Source organism: Ziziphus jujuba, chromosome 10 (genome assembly GCF_031755915.1).
Source record: "Ziziphus jujuba cultivar Dongzao chromosome 10, ASM3175591v1".
Taxonomy (NCBI): Eukaryota; Viridiplantae; Streptophyta; class Magnoliopsida; order Rosales; family Rhamnaceae; genus Ziziphus; species Ziziphus jujuba.
The window spans coordinates 24,927,157-24,951,559 of record NC_083388.1 but is presented as its reverse complement, the minus strand read 5'-3'; the positions used below and the strand labels follow the sequence as shown (position 1 = coordinate 24,951,559).

At 35.5% G+C, this 24,403-nt stretch overlaps 2 pseudogenes; both read left to right on the top strand.

Moving 5' to 3' along the window:
* The first annotated feature begins 517 nt into the window (after window positions 1-517).
* LOC107435883 (germin-like protein subfamily 1 member 14) lies at window positions 518-4,653 on the top strand (annotated as a pseudogene).
* Window positions 4,654-4,920: 267 nt separating this feature from the next.
* LOC112488794 (germin-like protein subfamily 1 member 14) lies at window positions 4,921-18,875 on the top strand (annotated as a pseudogene).
* The last annotated feature ends 5,528 nt before the right edge of the window (window positions 18,876-24,403 follow it).

The following is a 24,403-nucleotide window of genomic DNA, read 5'->3' as shown; positions in this document are numbered from 1 at the left end:
ATTACTTATAAAAGAAGTGGGCAAATTGATGAAGATCTTCTCTAGAGAAGAAACAGTCAAAGGTATTTCTGTCCAGCATTAATAAAATTAACAGTCGGGTTCCGGCCCCAAAACATAAGGTATTTAGTCATTAATTTACTAAGCGACTGATCTCAATTGCTTCTCAAAAACAAAAGAAAAAAAAAAGAAAAAAAAGACACTTCAATTGCTTTCCCTGCAATAAGGGATATCTTTATAGATTTGTACTTGAATTGATAAGAACATGCACAACAGTTGTGACAATTATTTCAACTTAAAAATTTCAGCATGAATTACCGGCTAAGCAAAACCAATATGGGACTTTGACATGGTACTGAAAGGTGCCCTAGTTAATAATAATGAAGTTTTTAATAGAAAACAAACAAATTAATATTTAGCTTAAATCATATATAGTAAAAGGGAATTAAGTTGCAATCTTTAAGACATGAATTAATAAAAATAATAAAAAAAGAGGACCATTTAATTCGAGAAACATACAATGAAGTAAAAATTAAATAAGTTTTACTTGTTCTTTTAATGGTTGAAGAACATTTTTTCCTCGATTAAGATAAACACTAAATAAATAAGCAGTGGAAAATTGTCCAAGTTTTCTACGTATTTCGTGCAGAGAAAATACAGAGACTAGTTTTCTAACTAGTCTTGGCTTGGCATCCTCCTTTGCCTCTGCCTCTGATCCCAGCCCTCTGCAGGACTTCTATGTTGCAGTCAAAGACTCTGACATTGAATCTGCTTGTATGTTTACCTTTTTTATTTTCCTTTACCTATATTTAATTTTATAGTATATATAGTATAGTATTAATTCCCAAACTAATAAAAGTTTCTCCTTTGAGCAGTGTTTGTGAATGGAAATTTCTGTAAGAACCCCAAGGTTGTCACGGCCAATGGTTTCCTCTTTTCGGGGCTCGATAAGCCCAGGGACACATCTAACCCACTTGGCTTAAACGTAACTCAACTCAACGTTGACAAAACACCAGGACTCAACACTTTGGGCATATCCTTGGCTCGTATTCACTATGCACCATATTGTCACGTCCCATGAAAAAGGAGTAGAATCCTTGAGGTTTAACTGGAAGACTCTACACTCTTCATGAAGATCCAAGAGAAACCCGGAAGATTCTAGAAGATTCAAAAGAAACCTAGACTAATGTAGATTGGAATCTCTCTAGAATACTCCATATAAATATCTTGTTCATAACCCTAGAATAGTCTAGAACCCTAACTAGATAGGTGACATGTGTACATATCTAGAACCTTGTATTTTTGTGATACGTGCCAAGCCCTCTATGTAAAGGGTTGGACTCTCATTTGTAACATATCTAAGAATTCTAGCAATACAAGTACTCTCCACATTCTCTCAAACTCTCCTACTTCCTATTCTCTTACTCTTAGCTTTCGCATTGTGATAACTTGTGAGCAAGGCTTACTTAGCAAGGGAGGTGCTAAGTGCCACACGGGAGTGTTAGAAAAGTTAGGCCCGTGACCGTTAGTATCAGAGCCTGGTTGCTACTCAAGCATATCGTTGGTGTAACGTGGAAGTAGGCAAGATGACTAGCTCGGAGGTTACCATCAATGTGGAGGGAGCTACCGATGTGCGAGGTCATGAAGAGCAACACAACCCCAATGCGGGGAGGCAGAGGCATAAGTCCAAGTCCAAGGATGTGATGACTGGCGTAGAGTTACGCTTGGAAAAGCATGCTACCCGAGTACATGAACGGTTTGAGGCACTAAAGAGTCGCCTAGATGGGGTAGAGTCGAAGGACATTGCCATCAACCAAGCCGTGAGAGGGTTACTCAATGGGTTGGATGATGCTTTAAGGAGGGAGCTCCGCTCGACAAGCGACCAATGCATGGGGGAGGTAGCAGACCTCCGTGCCATGTTGGAGAGAGAATTGGATACTATCCGCACCCAAATGGAGGAAATACGGGGTGATTGGGCTCTTTGCAAGAGGACGGTGGCGTTAAGGACAACCACCATACGCGAGGGGCCACGAATCAAATTGCCAAAGCTCCTACTCTGGGGCAAGGAATGCGAGGGAGCTCGAGAATTTCCTTTGGGGCTTGGAGCAATACTTTAAAGCGATGGGCATTGTGGATGATGCTTCAAAGATTAGGACTGCCACTCTCTACCTTAACGACATGGCCATGTTATGGTGGAGGAGGAGGCATGGTGACATAGAGCGAGGTACGTGCACTTTCCATACCTTTGATGACTTTGAAAAGGATCTAAAAAGGCAATTTTATCCGGAGAATGCCGAGGATGAGTCAAGGAGTCACCTTCAACAACTCAAGCAAGTGGGCCATATCCGGGAATACATCAAGGAGTTCACTAACTTGGTGTTGGAGATCCCGGGCCTATCGGATAAAGACTCCCTTTTCTACTTCATGGATGGGCTACAACCTTAGGCAAAGACGGAGTTGAAGAGGCATGGAGTACAAGATTTGGCTAGTGCCATTGCGTATGCTGAAGGCTTCATTGACTACTCCAACCAAAGAGACTCTCCAAAGCCAAAGGAATGGAAAGACAATCATGGAAAAGGTGGGGGAGAACCTAGCAGGTCTAAAGAGAATGAAAGGGAAGAAATTGCACATAAGCTAAAAAGTTCAAGGTGGAAGGCATCTAAAAAAGGTAAGGATGCTTCCAAACCCAAAAACTCTTGTTTCTTATGTGATGGACCTCATTGGGTTCGGGATTGTCTAAAGAGGAAGGCTTTGAATGCCATGACTACCCAATACAAGGAGAAGCAAGAGGAAGGAACTAGTATAGGTTCCTTGCAATTGTTGAATGCTATCAAGGCTGCTCCTAAGGAAACAAAGAAGGGTGACCTAATGTTCGTAGAGGCAAAACTCAATGGAGTGCCCACCAAGGCGTTGGCGGACACGGGTGCCTCACATAATTTCCTATCAGTGGAGGAGGCACAAAGGCTTGGGATTAAGGCAACAAAAGAAAGGGGCTACATAAAGGCGGTAAATTCGGACGCAAAACCGCTCCAAGGAGTTGCTAGAGGTGTGAAAGCCACCATCGGAGATTGGGAGGGCCAATTGAACCTAACGGTTGTGTCCATGGATGACTACATGGTTGTCCTTGGCATGGAATTCTTCAACCAAATAAAGGCTTTCCCACTCCCATTTGCGAACATGTTGTGCATCATGGATGGGGGAATGACGTGCATGGTGCCTACGGAACAAGCTAGCAAGCGGGAGACTAAAGTTTTTCTGCACTGCAGGTTGAGAAGGAGGAGCAAATCAACCTAGTTGCTACTCAAGAGACTAACAAGGATGCTCCAAGCCATGCTAAGACATCTCCTAAGGTGCCAGGTGTACCAAAGGAGTTGAAGCAAGTGAGTTTGCATGCATTGGCCTCAAGTTGTGGAGACAACGAGACGAGGCATGTAGAGGTTAAGGAAGGGGACTTAGTCAAGCCGCTACCCCAATAATCCAAAACACTACACAAGAGCATAAGGGGGTGATCGGACCCTATGAGAGGGCACTTCCCGTTGTAGGGAAAGGGGGCAAGGAAGCCCCAAAGAAAGGTAAGTCAAGAAGGGCACCCATGGTGATAGTGACTTCACCCGACAAGAATGTGGAAACCACACCTGCGGATCGAGTTGTTCAACGTAGAAGCGTGCCTAACTACACCAAATACTTGGTGAAGGGGAAGAACCTGTCGGATGGTAAAGCAAGTGGGGAGCACGAAAATACACAACGGCAACTCAAAGATCACATTCGGCGGGCAAGGAAGAAGGTGCAATGAGGGCGTTGCGAGTTTAAGTAGGGGAGAGTGTCACGTCCCATGAAAAAGGAGTAGAATCATTGAGGTTTAACTGGAAGACTCTACACTCTTCATGAAGATCCAAGAGAAACCCAGAAGATTCTAGAAGATTCAAGAAAAACCTAGACTAATGTAGATTGGAATCTCTCTAGAATACTCCATGTAAATATCTTGTACCTAACCCTAGAATAGTCTAGAACCCTAACTAGATAGGTGATATGTGTACATATCTAAAACCTTGTATTTTTGTGATACATGCCAAGCCTTTTATGTAAAGGGTTGGACTCTCATTTGTAACATATCTAAGAATTCTAGCAATACAAATACTCTCCACATTCTCTCAAACTCTCCTACTTCCTATTCTCTTACTCTTAGCTTCCGCATTGTGATAGCTTGTGAGCAAGGCTTACTTAGCAAGAGAGGTGCTAAGTGCCGCACGGGAGTGTCGGAAAAGTTAGGCCCGTGACAATATGGTCTAAACCCTCCACACACTCAACCTCGAGGCACCGAAATCCTTGTAGTCATAGAGGGAACATTGGAGGTTGGTTTTGTAACATCCAACCAAAAAGATGGAAGCAACAAACTCTTCACTAAAATCCTCAACAAAGGAGATGTGTTTGTGTGTTCCCAGTTGGTCTCATTCATTTTTAGTTCAACAGGGAGATTACAATGCTGTTGTTTTTGCTGCTTTGAGCAGCCAAAACGCAAGAGTTATCACTATTACTAATGCGGTGTTAGGATCAGACCCTCGTATCAATCCTGATGTTCTCACCAAGGCTTTCCAAGTTGATAAGAATATTATTGACTGTCTCCAGAAGCAGTTTTGGGCTGATAACAATTATTAGACCCTTATTATATAATGTGAAGCAACCATCGATTAATTCACTCTCCTTATGTACTTTTTTTATTTAATAAGGTTTGCTGTGTGTTGCAGCCATTGCAATAAAAGTAGAAGGGTTGACCAATGGATGCCTTTTTCTATAATTATTTTGGGTATTACTATACATTTATATGATATTGTTTTAATGGTCAAGTAGAATCATATTTGGTTGAAATTTGGAGTCTAAAAGGCGTTAAATCCCTTAATCTTTTCTAAATATAATGTACTAGACATGATTAGAGATGAGTTAAAAGGGCAAGAAACCCAACAATGTATGACACTACTAAGACGTGATCGTATAATCATTTTAGGGTGCGAGTGATGAATGCCGTCTTTATTGGAATAGTAATTCATGATTTGAATTGGTAATTACTTTAATATTTCGTACTAGAGTATTTGGTGATAATTATTTTAGAGACTTTGTCAATAGAAATTAATTTCCACCTGAAGAAAATTTTGTACTCTCATAGACACAATCTACAAGGTTTGTTGATAGCTAGTCCTCTAAATTCTAATGTAATGCTTGAAACGCAAGATAGAAATTATATAAATGCAAAATTGAAAAGAGTTGTTGCAATAGCAATTCTTATTCATAAATATATTAGCTGAAGTAGATAATATATTTCTCTTTTAATTCTAATGAATAATCCATGACCATGTAATTATGGATATGAGGAGCATACAAATAGCACTACTTTAATCTTCTAATTGTTATATATAATAATTAAAAAAATACTCCAAGGAATATTATATTCACCTTTCATCTCTAATGCATGGACTCTAACATCCAACCAAGATGATAACTATAACACCTCGTCCCAAAGTACAACGGAAATTTTCCAACTTTGACCGAGGTTGACTGTTGACTTTGACCGTTGACCGTTGACCGAAGGGTCAACTTTTGACTTTTTGACTTGGATGGAATTCTAGGTTGACTGAGGTACCGTTACGAAGTACACGTTGGCACGAGTTCATAGAGTAGTAGCACGTCGAAAACGGAGCTACGGTTTGAAAGTTATGGGCAAAACAAGTCGAGATTCAAACTGTCCAAAAGGTGCCGGGAGTTGACTTTTTATCGTTGCAGAATTTTGCTTTGACTTTTGTATGGTTGTAAAGTGCTCGTCGATACGAGTTCATAGACTAGCGGCACACTTAAATTGGACATCTGATTGAAAAGTTATGGACGTGTGAAGTTTTTCCCGTAATATTTTAATATATCTGGCCTAAGTGAACAGTAACGCCACGTGTCGACATCTGAGAGGTCCATGCGGGTGAACAGTGTCACCCACGGTGGCTTTTATTTTGGCAAAATGGGGGAGGAGAGAGAAAAAAAAGGAGAGAGAAGGAGGAGAGAGAAAGAAAGAAGGAGAAAACCACCGGCCACCCAAATCTCACGGCCAACCGGCTGGTAATGCGCCGGGATCGGAGCGTTTTCCGACGACGACGATTTTTCCCCTCCACCACCGGCCACCGTCGATTTGTGCAGTTTCCGGCCACCCCAAGCCACACGCGCCTGACTGGTCTCTCACCCGTGGGAATTGATACGAACCTAGGACGACCTGCTCCTAAACCCGTATTATATTAGCCCGGATCTTTAATTAAGTTCAAGTTCTAATGTAATGAACCTCAACCCCTAACCAACCTATGGTTAGAAACCTTGGTATAATGTAAATGCCACAATAGGGGATGGAAAACCTATTGATAAGTCAAGCTAAAACAACCAATTCTCTAATGGTGTTTTAGGTGTTCTCAAAGAACAAAGAGATAATTAATCTCACAAATATTTTCTTAATCAAATCAAAGTTTTAAAGTTTTTTATTAATGAAAAATAAGCCTTTAAATAGGCTTTGAAAGAAACAAAATAAACCCTAAAAACCCTAGGAAAAACCGGCCACACAATGAAGAAGTCTACCTTGGCCGAAACTTTCCTTTTCCTAATCTAATTTGGATTAATTAATTCCTTTATTTTGAATTAGGAATTAATTAATTTACAATGAAAATAATAAAATAATAACTCTCCTAATCTTATTTTTCCAGAAAATAAATAAATAGAAACTAAAAATAATGGTAGTTTCCTAAAACAAAAAGTAGAATAAAATTAGGAAACTAAAATACTAGCTTTTTTGATCAAGTTGACTTTGATCAATCTTTGACCTCTTTGAGCTTCAAATCAGCTTCTAGATGCTTTTTAGGATGCCAAATAAGCTTATTGTGAAGTTCCCCACGTTGCCCTTGCTTGGAAGTATGAGAAAAGGTTAATACAGTAAAATACAGTAAAACCCGCGGAGAATACAGCAAATTCGGCCAAAATGTTGAGGCTGTCCGTACAAGCCCTTTTTGATTGCATTTGAGGCTGCTTTAACTTGATTTCATGACCTCTTAGGCATATGTATTGAACCCATAAAGCATTGGAACCATTTCATGCTTCTCGGACTCCAAAAATGTACCAAAACCGTCACCCGGGTCCGTATCAGCTTCCACCACTTGGATGCTTGGAATAGGCTTTGTATCTTCAAGTATGGACAAGCTCTATTGAGATTGATTACCCCCTGTATAAATACTTCCAGGTTGTCCTTAAATCTCTTAATTTGAGCTCTTGTGATTGGCCTAGTCTTCATCCATATCGAGTCAGCACCCCAGCGGGTTATCGGTTGAGCGGGCTCGGGCGGAATCACATCATTCCCCTCCTCTTGAAAAGGATTTGTCCTCAAATCAAGATCATCACCTGCATCAAAATGAGTTAAATCAGCAACATTAAATGCAGCACTCATGTTATACTCACCCGGTAAATCAAGCTTGTAGGCATTCTTATTATTCGGCTCCAAAACTTGAAAAAGTCCATCCATAGGCGGCATGAGCTTTGACTTTCTTTGTTTAGGAAACCTTTCCTTTTGTAAGTGCAACCAAACCAATTCTCCTGGGTCAAACACTATTACAACAAAATCTAGAAATACATGCTCATTATGGTAAAAATTACACTTTTTAAAGTTAGCAAACAATATTTCCAAAATTTTCAAATTACCACTAAGTAAAGCTCTCAACAATGCAGATAAAGTTCTATGCAATAAAGACATCTTTAAATAAGTATCTTTAAAATTCATGGTCAGCAATGATTTCTTATTCATAATTACTTTATTAACATCACCAAAGCTAAGATAAAAATTTATATTTTTCCTTTCTTGTCTTCCTTTTCCTTTCTCACTCACGGCCATCTCACCTTCCTCACTCTCGGCTTTTGCACCAAATTTCTCACTCTTGGTTTTAATAAAATTTTTCCACACAACCTGAGTATTAGAAGACTTACCTTGGACAGCAAGCTCACCTTTTCCCTCTTGATTGGATGGTAGTCCAATTGGAATTTCATTTGGGAAGACATCTCCAAATTCCTTCAAAAGAGAAATCATTGAACTTGGCAATTCAAGTTCTTCAAAGTTAGTTTGATCATTAAAATAATTTTCTTTATAAATTATGACCAGCAAAGGTTTCTTACACTCAATAACCTTATTAATATCCCCTAAACTCAAATAAAAATTCTGGTTTTTCCTCTCTTTTCTTTCTTTTCTTTTTCTTTCCTCGGTTTGGCTCTCATTGGAGGAAATTTCCAGTTTTTTTGTGCTCTCGGGTTTGCTCTCTTTACTCACCCCTCTCTCAGCTTTTTCTTGGTTCTTCAACTCAATTTGGGTTTTAGAAAGCTTACCTTGATCAGCAACCTCAATCTCACCTTCTTGAAAGGATGGTGAAGCCGTTGGTGCCATACTTGCTTTTTCCTTGAGCTTTTCGGCTTCTCTCCTTTGTTGCATTTGTAATTGGTCTTTGTAAACCTCTTTAGGAGATAATGGTTCCAGCTTGATCTTCTTCCCTTTAAACCTGAAAACAATACTATTTTCTCGACCAAAATGAGTAGCATCTTTATCAAATTGCCATGGTTTACCTAATAGTATATGTCCAGCAATCATAGGTACAATATCACATAAAACTACATCCTCATATCTTCCTATATTAAATTTTACTTTGGCTTGTTTATTCACTTTTATTTCACCACCATCATTAAGCCATTGTAATCTATAAGGTTCTGGATGTTTAATAGTGATTAAGCCTAATTTATCAACTACAATGTTACTAATTACATTTGTACAACTTCCACTATCAATAATCATACTACAAATCTTACCTTGAATTTCACATCGGGTGTGGAAGATGTTCTCTCTTTGAATTTCATCCTCATCTTTGTATGCAGCAAGTACTCTCCTAGAAAGCAAGTTTAATTCAGCATTGGATGCTTGCAAGGTTTCGGGTTCATCCTTCAAGTCCTCCTCCTCTTGCTTGGCTTCATCCTCACTTTGTTCACTTTTCGATTCTAGCTTGTCATTGCCCTTTAACACCATGATTCTTCTATTCGGGCATTGGCTATCAATGTGTCCTCCTCCCTGGCACTTAAAACACACAATATCATGAGTTCTAGAAGGTTTAGGATCTAATTTTACCTCATTCTTTGGTGCTTGGACAGATTTGGTTCTAGTGTCCTTCCTTTGCCAGTTTGAACTTTCTTCTTTGACTTTCGGCTTTAGCTTGCTTTCATAGATGGGATTGTTTCTCCAGCCATTTGAATTGGACCTTCCATTGTTGGAAACACTTCCAAACCATGATCTTACACCCCTCCTCTTGAATTGGTGCTCAAGCTTAATGGCTACATGCAACATCTCCTCCAATTCCAAGTATTGTTGTAATTCAAGTTGGTTGGCAATGTCACGGTTTAACCCTCCAAGAAATCTTGCCATTGTTGCCTCTCTATCCTCCCTCATGTTTAGCCTCATCATTAACATCTCCATCTCTTTGTAATAATCCTCCACGGACCTACTTCCTTGAGACAAAGATTGAAGCCTTTGATGCAGCAACCTTTGGTAATGGGATGGCACAAACCGCTTCCTCATGACTCCTTTCATTTGTCGCCATGTTGTAATTAAGTCTTCACCAACCCTCCTTCGGGTGCTTTGCTCATTTATCCACCATTGGAGTGCATAATGGCCAAACTCCATTGCTGCCATCTTCACCTTCTTACCTTCCGAATAGTTGTGGCAGTCAAAAATCATCTCCATTTTCTCTTCCCACTCCAAATATGCTTCGGGGTCACTTTTTCCCATGAATGGTGGGATGTTGATCTTGATATTGCTAAGATTGTCATCTGTTTCTTCCCTCCTATATCTTCCATGGCCAGCTCTATCTTGGACAGCAAAGGTTTCGTCCATACCTTCCTCAAAGTCGCCGTCGAATGGCTCCTCATCAAATTCCTCTCTCGGCCTCTCGCAACCTCCTCGTCCTCCATGGAATTCTTGCCTATTTCTTGTATTCGGCCTTCCTTGTGAGGCTTCTAGTCTTCCCACTCTTTGATTTACATGCTCAACTTGAGCACTAAACCGCTGTATTGATTCCAAAACAGCTCTCATGTCCACTTGGTCTCCACTCCCGGTAGCTCGGTCATTGCCATGGAATGCTACGGACTCTTCCTCATTGATCCTCAAGGGTGGATCCCCTCTTCTTATTCTAGAATCTGCCATGTTAGTAAAATACTGCAAAAATAAAATAAATCCTCACAATATTCACTCCCTCACGTGTTTCACTCAAACAAGGTCTCGACACTCGTGTTTGCACACTAGTTTCGGCTTTTACCCTCTTTTAAGCTCACACACTCTTGCCTTTTTCCACTCAATGAATTATCTCAAAGTTCTAATTAAAACACCCACAAAACAGCAATTAGATCACTAGTATGTTTTAATTAAACTTATCAACAAAGCAGTAGCAAAAAGTAGGCAATACCGAAAGAATCCAACAAATCCTAATTTTTCGGCTTTCTAGACAAGAAAACACAAAATAATGGGAAAACGTTGGAATTTTTGAAAACTGCACCAGATGGTAGTAGTTTATGAGCTCAAGAATAAGATTCCAGAAAAAGAAATTCAAATACGAACAAGAATCAAAGCGAACAAAAATATAGAAAAGTGTTGGTTGTTGTTCTTGTAATTCAAGTTTTGTATCAATTCCTTTATCTAATTTTAATCCAAAAAATTTAAGCACCCAAAATCCAAATATCCAGCAGCAAAAATAATTCTCCAGCAACTCAAATATTGAATAAATAATAAAAACCCAGCAGCTCCGACAAATTTTCAGCAAACAAATCAAACTCCAACAAACCGAAATATTTTTTTTTCTTCTTTTTTTTATTTTTTTATTCGGCTTTACCTTCTTCTTTTTTTTTTTTTCACTCACAGAACATAAACAACTGCAGTAGCAAGAATAATTACCAAAATTGCAATTCCAACTCCAAAACAAACACCAAACCCGTGACCTCCAAATAAACAAAATGTGCAGTTTTTTTTTTTTTTTTTAAATGTTGCCGCAAACTTCTTTTTTTTTTTCTTTCTTGTTTTCTTTTTTTTTTTTTTTGAATATATGAATGCAAATTTCTAAGACTAAAACAGCAAAGAAAAATCAACAAAAACCAAATTAACAAGAACAATGATAAAAGACAACCAACAAACTAGGAAACAAAAATACGATAAAACTAGGAAATCCTAATTCAACTAGGAATGAATTTTTTTTTTTTTTTTTTTAAGATGCTAAACGTGTATAGGATGGATGCAACCTTAACCTAATGCTAAAAGTGCAGAATAACACAAAAAAAAATAAAGCAAATAAAGATAGATCAAACCTGAACAAAATTTAGCTCTGATACCAAATGATACGAACCTAGGACGACCTGCTCCTAAACCCGTATTATATTAGCCCGGATCTTTAATTAAGTTCAAGTTCTAATGTAATGAACCTCAACCCCTAACCAACCTATGGTTAGAAACCTTGGTATAATGTAGACGCCACAATAGGGGATGGAAAACCTATTGATAAGTCAAGCTAAAACAACCAATTCTCTAATGGTGTTTTAGGTGTTCTCAAAGAACAAAGAGATAATTAATCTCACAAATATTTTCTTAATCAAATCAAAGTTTTAAAGTTTTTTATTAATGAAAAATAAGCCTTTAAATAGGCTTTGAAAGAAACAAAATAAACCCTAAAAACCCTAGGAAAAACCGGCCACACAATGAAGAAGTCTACCTTGGCCGAAACTTTCCTTTTCCTAATCTAATTTGGATTAATTAATTCCTTTATTTTGAATTAGGAATTAATTAATTTACAATGAAAATAATAAAATAATAACTCTCCTAATCTTATTTTTCCAGAAAATAAATAAATAGAAACTAAAAATAATGGTAGTTTCCTAAAACAAAAAGTAGAATAAAATTAGGAAACTAAAATACTAGCTTTTTTGATCAAGTTGACTTTGATCAATCTTTGACCTCTTTGAGCTTCAAATCAGCTTCTAGATGCTTTGTAGGATGCCAAATAAGCTTATTGTGAAGTTCCCCACGTTGCCCTTGCTTGGAAGTATGAGAAAAGGTTAATACAGTAAAATACAGTAAAACCCGCGGAGAATACAGCAAATTCGGCCAAAATGTTGAGGCTGTCCGTACAAGCCCTTTTTGATTGCATTTGAGGCTGCTTTAACTTGATTCCATGACCTCTTAGGCATATGTATTGAACCCATAAAGCATTGGAACCATTTCATGCTTCTCGGACTCCAAAAATGTACCAAAACCGTCACCCGGGTCCGTATCAGCTTCCACCACTTGGATGCTTGGAATAGGCTTTGTATCTTCAAGTATGGACAAGCTCTATTGAGATTGATTACCCCCTGTATAAATACTTCCAGGTTGTCCTTAAATATCTTAATTTGAGCTCTTGTGATTGGCCTAGTCTTCATCCATATCGAGTCAGCACCCCAGCGGGTTATCGGTTGAGCGGGCTCGGGCGGAATCACATCAGGAATTCTGGCCTACCCACCAAATTTCACGGCCACCGGACCTCCGACGTACCGGGATTGGAGTATTTTCCGGTGAGGGCTGAAAATCTTCAAACCCAGATCTCTTCGCCGTCCGGCCTCCGTTTGCCTCACCGTTGGAAACGTTGGAACCCTCTCCCCTCAATCTACAAAACCCCCAAAAATCTCAGCCATCGGCCACCGGATGCGCCGTCGGCGGCGACGGTTGCCGGTGACCCCGGTGACTCGCCAAAAAATCCTGTTCTAGCGAGTATCCAGTTGCACCGTCGGTCCCTCCCCACTAATTCCAACGTTCTGAATCCAAATTCGGTGTCCTTTTCCTCCAATTCACGACGGTTTGGGAGAATCGAGGCTCTAAAGGCCGAGAGCTTTCCGGCGAGATTCCGGCCACCACAGGTCCGATCTCTGGGAAGTGAGACCGGATTCGTGATCCTCGTCACTCAAGCTTCGATTCGGTATATTACTCGTCAATTTTGGTTAACATTTGTGTTTAACCCCCCGGGTACCGGGTATTATTTACCCGAATAAAATATTAATTTATTTGAGTTGTGTAATATTGTTGTTTTAGGATCATGGGTGCGTCGTGGAATTGATCCCATGGAGGATCTTGGTTTAATGGCGTGCTCCAGGTGAGTGACCCACCTTCAAATTAATTTCGGGAATTAAATTTGTGAATATTTTGTGTGAATTGAATATTTGAAATTGATATTTTATGTGCCAAATATTTAGTGGTTTTATTTGTGAAAATTTGATGCCCAATTGAGTGAATCAAAATATTTATATATTAAAAAATATTTCGATTCAAAGAATTTTATGAAATTGAATTGAAATTATTAATTATTAAATTAATTTGTTGGAATATTTCATAATTGAATATTTCCAAAATATGTTTATGTGTTCGATATCATGAGAATTTCTATCTAGAATGGTAGTGCTAATTCATAATGTTTTTAATATATGTATTGGTGCCAAAAGAATATATTTGGAAATTTAAAGAAATTGTGGTTTGATTTATTGTAATTATTGCTATGGTTATTAGTTTTAAAAATTGTTTTGGGGTATAACATAATATATATGTGTTCGAATAATTTGGCTTATATACCATTTGATTGAATATTTGGATTATGCATATAAAAATATTTGCCTTATTAAATATGAGTTGTCATTTTACGTAAGGTTTGACAGTGTATTAAATGGTTTTATATTCTAATGGGTTCATAAGTGAACTTGGTGTAGTTAAATATTTTGGTATTTAAATTGATATTTTTAAATCATTTTGGAAACTATTTGGTTTGAGAAACCAGATTGAAAATCATATAATTTTAAGCACAATCAAATATTTTATAATTTTAGGTGCTTAAAATTGGTTTATGGTAAATATATTTCACTATGGTATTTCTGGTTTTCGTATGAAATGATATTTTGAGATTTTGAAATATTTGAACAAGCAGTTGAACTTGACAATTAAATTATGATTATGATACAGTAGGATACTGTATCGGTTATTTTAATCGATGTACCATATAGTACCAGAGTTTGGTTCAGTATTATATTACAACATGCTGGGTTTACCACGGTGCCGTGAGGTTGGTTTCATCCAACGGTTATCTATTATTACCACGAACTGTGAAGCCGGATTCATCTGACGGTTTTAGTATTATTACCACGGTACCGTGAGGTTGGTATCATCCAACGGTTTATTATTGCCATGGACCATGAGGTTGGGTACGTCCCGACGGTTATTTATTATTTCCATGACACCGTTCATATATTGAGGGTCATGAGATGGGTGTATTCCACGGTTTACAGATTGGTACGTCGTATGGTACATTGTATATGTTGTATTTAACGTTGTTTTTATTAATTATTTCAATTGGAAAACTTAATACAAATTTTATGGAATTTTATTATGTTTTTGATTTCTTATTTATATTAGTGTTTTAACAGTGCATTTCATCTTGATTTTTCTATTTATATTGATTTGGTGATTTTAAAAAATATCTTACTATGTTTTTACCATTTATCTTAAATTGAGGTTTTAATTTGATTTAATTTTTTTCTTTACTTAATTCTTCAAGAAATTAATTCATTTTAATTAAACAATCATTTCATGAATTGTTTAATGTGAGTTTTATTAATATTTCGGTATTAATTATTATGACATGGATTAATTATTAGTAACTGTTATAAGTTATTTTTATTTCAAGTTATTCATTATAAATTTTGGATGCTCGATTTATTATATTTTATTGGATATTTAGTTTACTAATTGATTCCTTGGTTTTCGGGAAATAGAAATAACGGGTTTTGCGAAAATGTTTTAAAAAGGGGAACTTTTCCAACGGAGTGAATGGTGAGGGTTTTGAGAGAAAATATTATTTTCAATTAATTATTATTTATTTAGTTATTCTTAATTAATCAAGTGTACTATAATTATTATTACGGTTAATTATACAGTAGATAGGGTCACTCATTGAGATGATTAGCATCTCATATTTCTGAATTCCGTTCCCCTAGGTACCAGGTTTGGGAGACGTTGATCGTCCGGGGCGAGCCCGACGTCTCAGTTCTTTGCCGAAAGTCCAAGAAACATTTCTTCCCTTTTCCTCTTCATCTTGTATTACTCCTTTATCTGACATTGTATTAATTCCACATTTATTTGTATAATGCTCTGTTTACTGTATTGGATATTTAGTTGTTAATTATGCACTGATTTACTGTTATTCATTTGGAGTGCTGCAAAATTGTGGAATCAAATTGTAGTAATGTGGGAGGAATAAGGGGATGTTTATAGAAGTGTGTTTTCAGTGCAGGAAATTTATGGTAAGTCCAACCCTTAGGGGAGGTTCTGCCGGATTTCCATTGGAAGGTCCGGTAGGGTTTCCCTGGGATCAAGGCTGGTCTAGAGTTCCGGTGAGGAATTTTGGACGGGTCCTGACAATAACATTCTCTTCACCCTTCATATCCAATTAATGCATGGATCCTAACATCCATCCAAGATGATAACCACCTCTTTACGAAAATCCTTAACAAGGGAGATGTATTTGTATTCCCAGTTGCTCTCATTCACTTCCAATTCAACAAGGGAAATAGCAATGCAGTAGCCTTCACCGGGCTGAGCACAAAATGCAGGAGTAATCACCATTGCTGACTCTATATTTGATTCGGATCCTCGTATTAATCCTAATGTGCTCACCAAGGCCTTCTAAGTTGACAAGAATATCATTGACTATCTCCAGAAGCAGTTGACAACAATTAGATCCTAATTATATTAGAGGCTGCCATTGAATTCATAAACTATATGTTAGCTTTACATTTTAATAAGGGTTGCAGTATGTGTTTCCCTATTGTTGGATTCAAATTCATTTTTAAAATACGAAGAATGGTATTGTATACCATTATCTAATTTCGTTTTTCAGTTATAATATTTCATCCAATTTGTCAATCATTTTTGTCTCTCTAAATCAGAAACTCTCTTATCCTATGTCTCTTTGAATCATAAACTCTGTTATCATCTCTCTTTCTCTTTTTAACTCTTGAAACTAATTTTGAAATCTTTATATGATGTAAAAATTAAAAATATACAAGTACAAAATCATCAAACCACCATTGTCAAGGAGTTTCAAGATCACTTCGAGCTTGAGAGATTGCTATTTGTTTGCATTGGAGAAAATGGGGAGAGAGAATTTGTTGTCCTTTAATTTCGTTAATGAATTCATAGTAGTATTTTTCAAGGCCTTTACTTCGCCAGCAATTTATTTTCTCTATTTTGAAGCTAATAAACATTAATTTTCATGCTTTAATTACCATAATCATCCAAGTAGAATTTAAGCCATAGGATTAAGATTAATTTTAAAGTGAAAATTATAATGAAACAAAATTCCGTATAATTAGTATGCCATTTTTGTTAAATAATTAGTATGATATTTGAACCTTTTAATTTTTTTAATGATCAATTAGTATAATATTTGTTTTAAGTTTGGAATCTAAAAAAGTATTAAATCCCTTGATCTTCTCCAAACGTAATATAGTAGAAGGGAGTAGAAATGAGTTTATTTATTTATTTTTGAGATGAAATTGAAAGAAACTAACTAATAAACGTAATCACACTATCAATTTGGGGTGCGATTGATCAGTCTCATCGTTATTGGAATTACTAATCATGATTTTTATTTCGTAATTACTTTATATTTCGTACCATAATATGTGGTAATAGTTTTCAACCAAAAAAAAAAAAAGAAATAATTTTTGTTAATAATAATTTAAGAGACTTTATGAACATAAGATGAATGCTAAATTCATTTCCAGTTGAAGGAAATTCTGTACTCGGATAGGTACAGCCTTCAGGGTTTCGTGATCACTAGTGCTCTAAATTCTGATATATTGCGTGCTACGCAAGATAGAATTTATAAATGCAATATTAAAAAAACGCTGGCTTTAAACTATTTTTTGGAGTTTATATATATATATATATATATGTATGTTTAAATGATGTTGCAATAGTAATTCTTATTGTCATAAAGGTATTTTGGAGTAAATATTAGAATTCTTTTTTAACTCCAATGAATATTCCGCTTAACCCTTGACATCCAAGGGTTAGATTGTAATACAAGAATCAAATGCCTTTATAAAATATATATATATATATGTTTATGTAATAATGACTTTACACTATGATTTGTAATTTTCTAATCTAACAATTCAATCACATTATATAAGCTAATTAATGAAAAAGGAGGGCAAACACCACACCGACTGGTAGAGCAAATGAAAGGAAGCTGTCGTTCTATCACCTTTTAGGTTTGAGGCTGTGGGAGTCCTGATTTATTTTAAACACCAAATAAAGTTAAATACTTGTTCAACCGAATAATCAAAGGCAGGCACAGCGTCCATGTCAACATAAATTTAATTTCACACCGTTTACGTACAGCGGAGATAGCAATGAGGTCGCTCAATAACATTCAGCTTCTAGTTAAAATAACCTAATGATTACAACAAAAAATCAAAGGAATAAGGAGAGTACGTGAAGGGAAAAAAAAAAAAGAAAAAAGACCATTTCTATGTGGCAAAAATTTCAATGCTGAAAGCATAAGATCATGAGGAAATTAATTAAAAAAATAAAAATAGAATAAAAAATAAAAAGATAAAGAATGCTTGTATATATGTAGTGGTTGAAGAATGGTTCTACCTTGATTAAGAGACTGGAAACCATTGGATAGAGATTTTTCGAGTCTTCTATCTGCTTCAAAGGATACAAAGACTAGTTTGCTGATTTCCCCTCTATAAATAGCCATGTTTTCCATAAAGATTTCTCATCCCTCACTTTACATTATACTATAAAAAAAATTAAGTATAAATTTTGGACAAGTTTTTCTAAAATGTGCAAGGTGCTCATCTCCTTTTGTCCTCTGTCATCTTGGCTTTGGCCTGCTCCTATGCCTTTGCCTCGGATCCTGACCCTGTTCAGGACTTCTGTGTGGCTTTAAACGACACCAAAACCTGTGGCTGTACGTATACAATATTATATTAACATATACTTGAATTTCTATTTATGGTATTTGTTGAAATGTGTTTGATGGTTCTATAATTACGAAATTTATGTGTTTGATACCAAACAAGGCGGTAAGTATATATTATAGCATTATACATGCATTTTAATTTCTATTCCATTATCATTATACATTTTAAAATATAGTTGTCGAAAGGTGTTTGATACTAAGTACAAAATTTTCTGTTGAGCAGTGTTTGTGAATGGAAAGTTCTGCAAGGACCCCAAGCTTGCCGACGCAGGGGATTTCTTCTTCTCTGGGCTTGATAAGCCCGGGAACACATCGAACCCAGTTGGGTCGAACGTGACTCCAGTGGCTGTAAACGAAATTCCAGGGCTTAACACTTTGGGAATCTCCCTCGCTCGCATTGACTTTGCAGCGTACGGTCTAAACCCTCCACACACTCACCCCCGAGCTACCGAAATCCTAGTGGTCGTAGAGGGAGCATTGGAGGTTGGTTTTGTAACATCCAACCAAAAAGATGGAAGTAACAAACTCTTCACTAAAATCCTCAACAAAGGAGATGTTTGTGTTCCCAGTTGGTCTCATTCATTTCCAGTTCAACAGGGGAGATAACAATGCTCTTGCTTTTGCTGGTCTAAGCAGCCAAAACCCCGGAGTTATCATTATTGCTAACGCTGTGATTGGATCAGATCCTCATATCAATCCTGATGTTCTCACCAAGGCTTTCCAAGTTGATAAGAATATTATTATCTCCAGAAGCAGTTCTGGGCTGATAACAATTAGACCCTTCTTATATAATATTAAGTAACCATGGATTAATTCATTATACTTATGTACTTTTCTCATTTTTCAATAAGGTTTGCTATGCATCTTGCAGTCATTGCAATAAGTATAACTTATAAATAAAAGTAGAAGGGTCGACCGATGGATGCCTTTTTCTAATTGTTTTGGGTATTACTATATATATATATATATAATATTGTTCTAATTATGTCTTAATCACGAAGTCATGATTTCTCTATATATATATATATATATATTTCCCCTTTCTTGACCCACCAAATCCGACTAAACACAGTTCTCCCATTGACCACTGCCACTAAATATATTGAGACTTTTTTTATTTGAATTTTCAAAGTAAGTTTCGTTAACTAACATTATATATGTCAGTGGTTTTGGGGCTCACATTACCACATAATTACTGTAGTACCAGAAAATGAAAGAAATGGATGCTATTGAGTATTTTACACTTGACGTTGGTCTATATATTAGATCCTTTTTAGTCTCATGCTGATCGTATTCCAATTTATTCCGAACAAATATCCAGCGGAGAAAACAAGGGCCTGCTTGACTCTTCATGGGGGAAGTGCTACTACAAATTAATTTAGCATATAGAATAAGTTCAAAACTATATTCCAATTGATGCCCCAAAGGGTTGGACTTACCACAATTTTCCTGTACTGAAAATACACTTCTATATACACCACTTTATTCCTCTCACCTTACTACAATTTACTTCCACAAGTTTGCAAGATTTCAAACAAATGACAAGGAACCAGTGCAGAATTAAGTAAATAATCGTCCAAATAGTATACAAAGAGTTATCAAATACAATTGCATATGAAATTTAATACAATACAAGATAAAAAGAGGTAATACAAGATAGAAAGGAAAGGAAAAGCCTCTTAGACTTTCGGCAATGAACCAAGACATGAAGCTCGCTTCTGGACGATCAACGTCGACTAACCTGGGCCTAAGGGAATGGAATTTAAAAACATGATATGCTAATCATCTCAGTGAGTGACCCAATCTACTATACAATAATAAAAATAAAAGGATAAATAACTTAGTTAATTGATTAATAAGAAATAAGTAAATAAATAATAAGTAGTTAAAAATAATATTTTTCCTCAAAACCCTCACAATTCATTCAGTTGGAAAAGTTCCCTTTTTAAAACATTTTCGCAAAACCCAACAGTTTATGCCCCAAAAGTCTAGAAAATATTTAATTAATAATTTGCAAATAAAAGACGATAAATTAATAATCCAAAAATTTTAGTGAGAAATAATTATAAAAAATAAGACTAATGATAAATATTAAATTGGAAATAAAGTATTGTAAACAATTAATACGAAAACACAATAAAATTTACATTAACAAAAATGATCCAAGTAATATTTAAATAAATAAAATAAAACCAAACAATTAACAATAGAACTCAATTTAGAATACCAAAACAATTAATTATATAAAACAGTATTAAAAACATTTTAATTTAAATAAAATTCTAAACTATTGTATAACTAAAATCATGTCGTGAAAACCATATGATGCACCCACTATGTACCAGTGGCGCCAATGGTACCTAGCGTCCCAAGCACCGCCAGACAGGAAGTTAAAGAGAGAAACCGGTATACGGTCGCGTGGCGTCCCACTGCAAACAAGCATCCCGGCCATGGAGGGGTGGCCTACTCTCGTCCGATGGCAACCACAGGACAACCCTATAAATCACCTGTGCGCTACTCACACCCACCTGCGCACTAATCACATCCACTTGCGCGCTAATTATATCCATATATACAGAACACCAGTATGTGTATGGTGCATTTAAAAATCATAAAATTCATACATTTTCAAAATCTCGAATAAAAAATAAGTACCACCGGGTTTATTCCATCCAATAAACCCATAAATTTTCCACAATTGCTTTATAAATTATCGTCATAAATCCATCGTATAAATTCCATCAATTTCAAATCCATCAATAAAATTAACAATAATTTAAAATAAATATTCCTTCAATTCCTCAAAATTCAAAATATAATTAAATGACATAAAAATTTCAAAATTCATAAATCCATATAAATGCATTTTTATTGCTTGACATAAACTCACAATAATTTCAACAATAAATCAAAAATGTTAAAATCATAATTCCTTTAAATATCAAATTTTCATAAAATGAATTTCTATAATTTATCAAAATCAAAATATGCTTTAATGCACATATACATTTCAATTTATTCAAATTGTGCCATCAAAATTTCAAATAAATTTTTGCTAAACAATTAACACATGAAATATCACATTTTCAAATAATCAATTATCACAAAATACTTATAATTAAACACCCAAAATTAAGCTTGAAAGTGGATCACTCACCTCGAGCACAGAATCCGACTAAGATCCTCCATAGGATCAATTCTACGACTCACACGTACTCCTAAAATAACAATATTACATAGGATCAAATAAATTAACATTTTATTCGGATAAATAATAACCGGTACCCAGCAGAGCTAACACAAACGATATCCAAAATTCGTAAATGAGGTTTCTATGGAAAGCTAATGAAACGAGGATCACATTACCGATTTCCGTTGGACTCAACTCTACCGGAGATGGCCGGAAAGTGGACAAAAGGTTTCGAACGAAGTTCAACTTATTGTGTCTCCCAAACGGCTGGGAATTGAGCTGAATGGACCTCAGAATCAAGCTTAGCAGGTCCAAAATAGGGGGAAAAGAGTATGAAATCAGACTGGGTTGGCCGGAAAATAGCGAAATCGCCGAAGAACCAAAATGGGCCGCCGCCAGCTTCATCCGCTGATTTGGGCGCGTCGCTGATCGGCCAGTCTCCAAACTTGGCAGCTAAGCTCGCCGACAACTGGGCTTCACCGGTGGCCGGTGCGTGTGGCCGGAAATGGTGCAGACCAAGAGAGAGATATTGATAGGGGGGAGAGAGAGAGAGAGAGAGAGAGAGAGAGAGAGAATGATGCATAGTACCCTTCCATCCTTTTTTTCACATGCCTGAAAGAAAAGAAAAATAAAGGGAAAAGAAAAGGAAAAGAAATTAATAAAATAATGTAAAATAAAATAATGATGTATTAAAAAACTTTGCAGATCCATAACTTTTAAACCACATATCCGTTTTGGGCGTGCCACTAGTCTATGAACTCACATCGACGAGTACTTCATAACCATGCATGAGTCAAAGCTCAACTTTACACGAACAAAAAGTCAACTTTGACAACCCTTGAACAGTTCGAACCTCAATTTGTTTTGCCCATATCTTTCAAACGGTAGCTTCGTTTTCAACGTGCTACTAGTCTATGGACTCAGGTCAATGCATACTTTATAATGATACCCCGGTCAAAGAGAAATTCCATCCGGATCAAAAAGTCAATTTTTGACCCCTCTCGATCAATGGCAGTCAAACCCGATCAACCTCGGTCAACGTGAAGAAAATTTTCGATGTACTTCGGGACGGGGTGTTACATTTCTCTATATAATTAACTACTTTCAGTGACAAAAATATGATAAATTAAAATGTAACAAACAAAAAAGTTTTATTCAAAAATTTGTGGCATTTAATATAGTTCAATACGAACGAAATGATTATCTAGAATTATACATGTGATTTTACAGTTTACACTATGGTATCAAAGTTTTACAGGACAACCCAGAAAGGCATGAATGGCCCCAGGTCCTCTTAAAGTAAAAATTAATTTGATTACTTGTCAAATTCTACTTTCATCATATGTATAATTTGATGCATATGCCAATTTTCAGCAATATATTTATACCTACATATTTCCTTCACCTATGGCATCCGAGGCATAAATTGTAATATAAGAACCCAATGCCTTTATATGATCCCCCAAAAAAAAAAAAAAGGAAGAACCAAACGGCTTAATAAAAATATTTTATATGGAATAATGACTCCACAATTATTTATTTCTAATTTTCCATAAATATTATATAAGCTAATTAATTTTTTAACAACACAAGAAAAAAAAATAATAATTAAAAAAAATAATCCACAAGCACCAAAATATTGAATTGTTAACAAGTTTTTATTTTTTTATTTATTTATTTTTTATATATGTTATTACTATGCGAAAATGAAGATCTAGGGACACCCACTTAGCAACGCTACGAAATAAATGCGTCTAAAAAAATAAAACCGCGACTCTGAAGTTAATGCGTCAGTAAAAATTCAATAAATAGACGACACATACGAAAAATGTCAACGTCAAGAAGTCGATAGAAACAACAACACACGACGCATCCGTTAAGAGCGCTGAATATTCAACCCCAAAAAAATTCGCCTTTAATAGAGTGCGTATATTTTATATGAATTGTATTGTTTAAATGCTACACTAAAGAAAAATGTTAATCAATCTTATTTTCTTTCAACTTTAAAAACAGGTGAAAATATTTAAGAAAACTAACAGAGATGTATTTTAATTTTTTTTCATTCCCACATTATTGATATTCGACGACGCATAACAAAATCTATGCATCGCCTGTTAACTTATTAATTTTTTTTTTTTGTAAATATTAATCAGTTAATTTTCTTTCAAATTTAAATAACAAGTGAAAATATTTAAGCAGCATCACAAAGATTTTTTTTTTTAATACAAAAATTTATACATCTGGCGACGCATAGGCATATTGTGCGTCGCTTGATGCCTTTATATTTATTTTTTTTTCATAAAATATTAATCAATCTGATTTTCTTTCAACTTTAAAAACTAATGAAAATATTTAAGAAAAATAACAGTGTTGGATTTTTATTTTTTTGGAACACACATTATTGATACCAGGCGTCGCCTGTTAATTTATTATTATTTTTTTGGTTTTTTGTAAATATTAAGCAGTTAATTTTCTTTCAATTTTAAATAACAAATGAAAATATTTAAATAGCATCATAGAGCTTTTTTTTTTGTTTTTTTCAAAAAAATATTTGTATCAGGCGACGCATAGGTATATTTTGCGTCGCCTGATGCCCTTATATTAATTTATTTATTTTTCATAAAATATTAATCAATCTGATTTTTTTTCAACTTTAAAAACCAGTGAAAATATTTAAGAAAAATAACTGTGCTGGATTTTTATTTTTTTGCAACACACATTATTGATATTAGGTGACGCATAATCAACATTATGTGTCGCCTGTTAATTTATTAAATTTTTTTTTTTGGTTAAATAACAAGTAAAAATATTTACACAGCATCACAGAACTTTTTTTTTTTCCAAAAAATATTTGTATCAGGCGAAGCATTGGTATATTTTGCTTCGCCTTATGCCCCTATATTTATTTATTTTCTTTTTTCATGAAATATTATTCAATCCGATTTTGCTTTCAACTTTAAAAACCAGTAAAAATATTTAAGAAAAATAATAGTGCTGGATTTTTTTTTTTTTTTTGCAACACACATTATTGATATCAGGAGACGCATAATCAACATTATGCATCACCTATTAATTTTTTTTTTGTTTTTTGTAAATATTAAGCAGTTGATTTTCT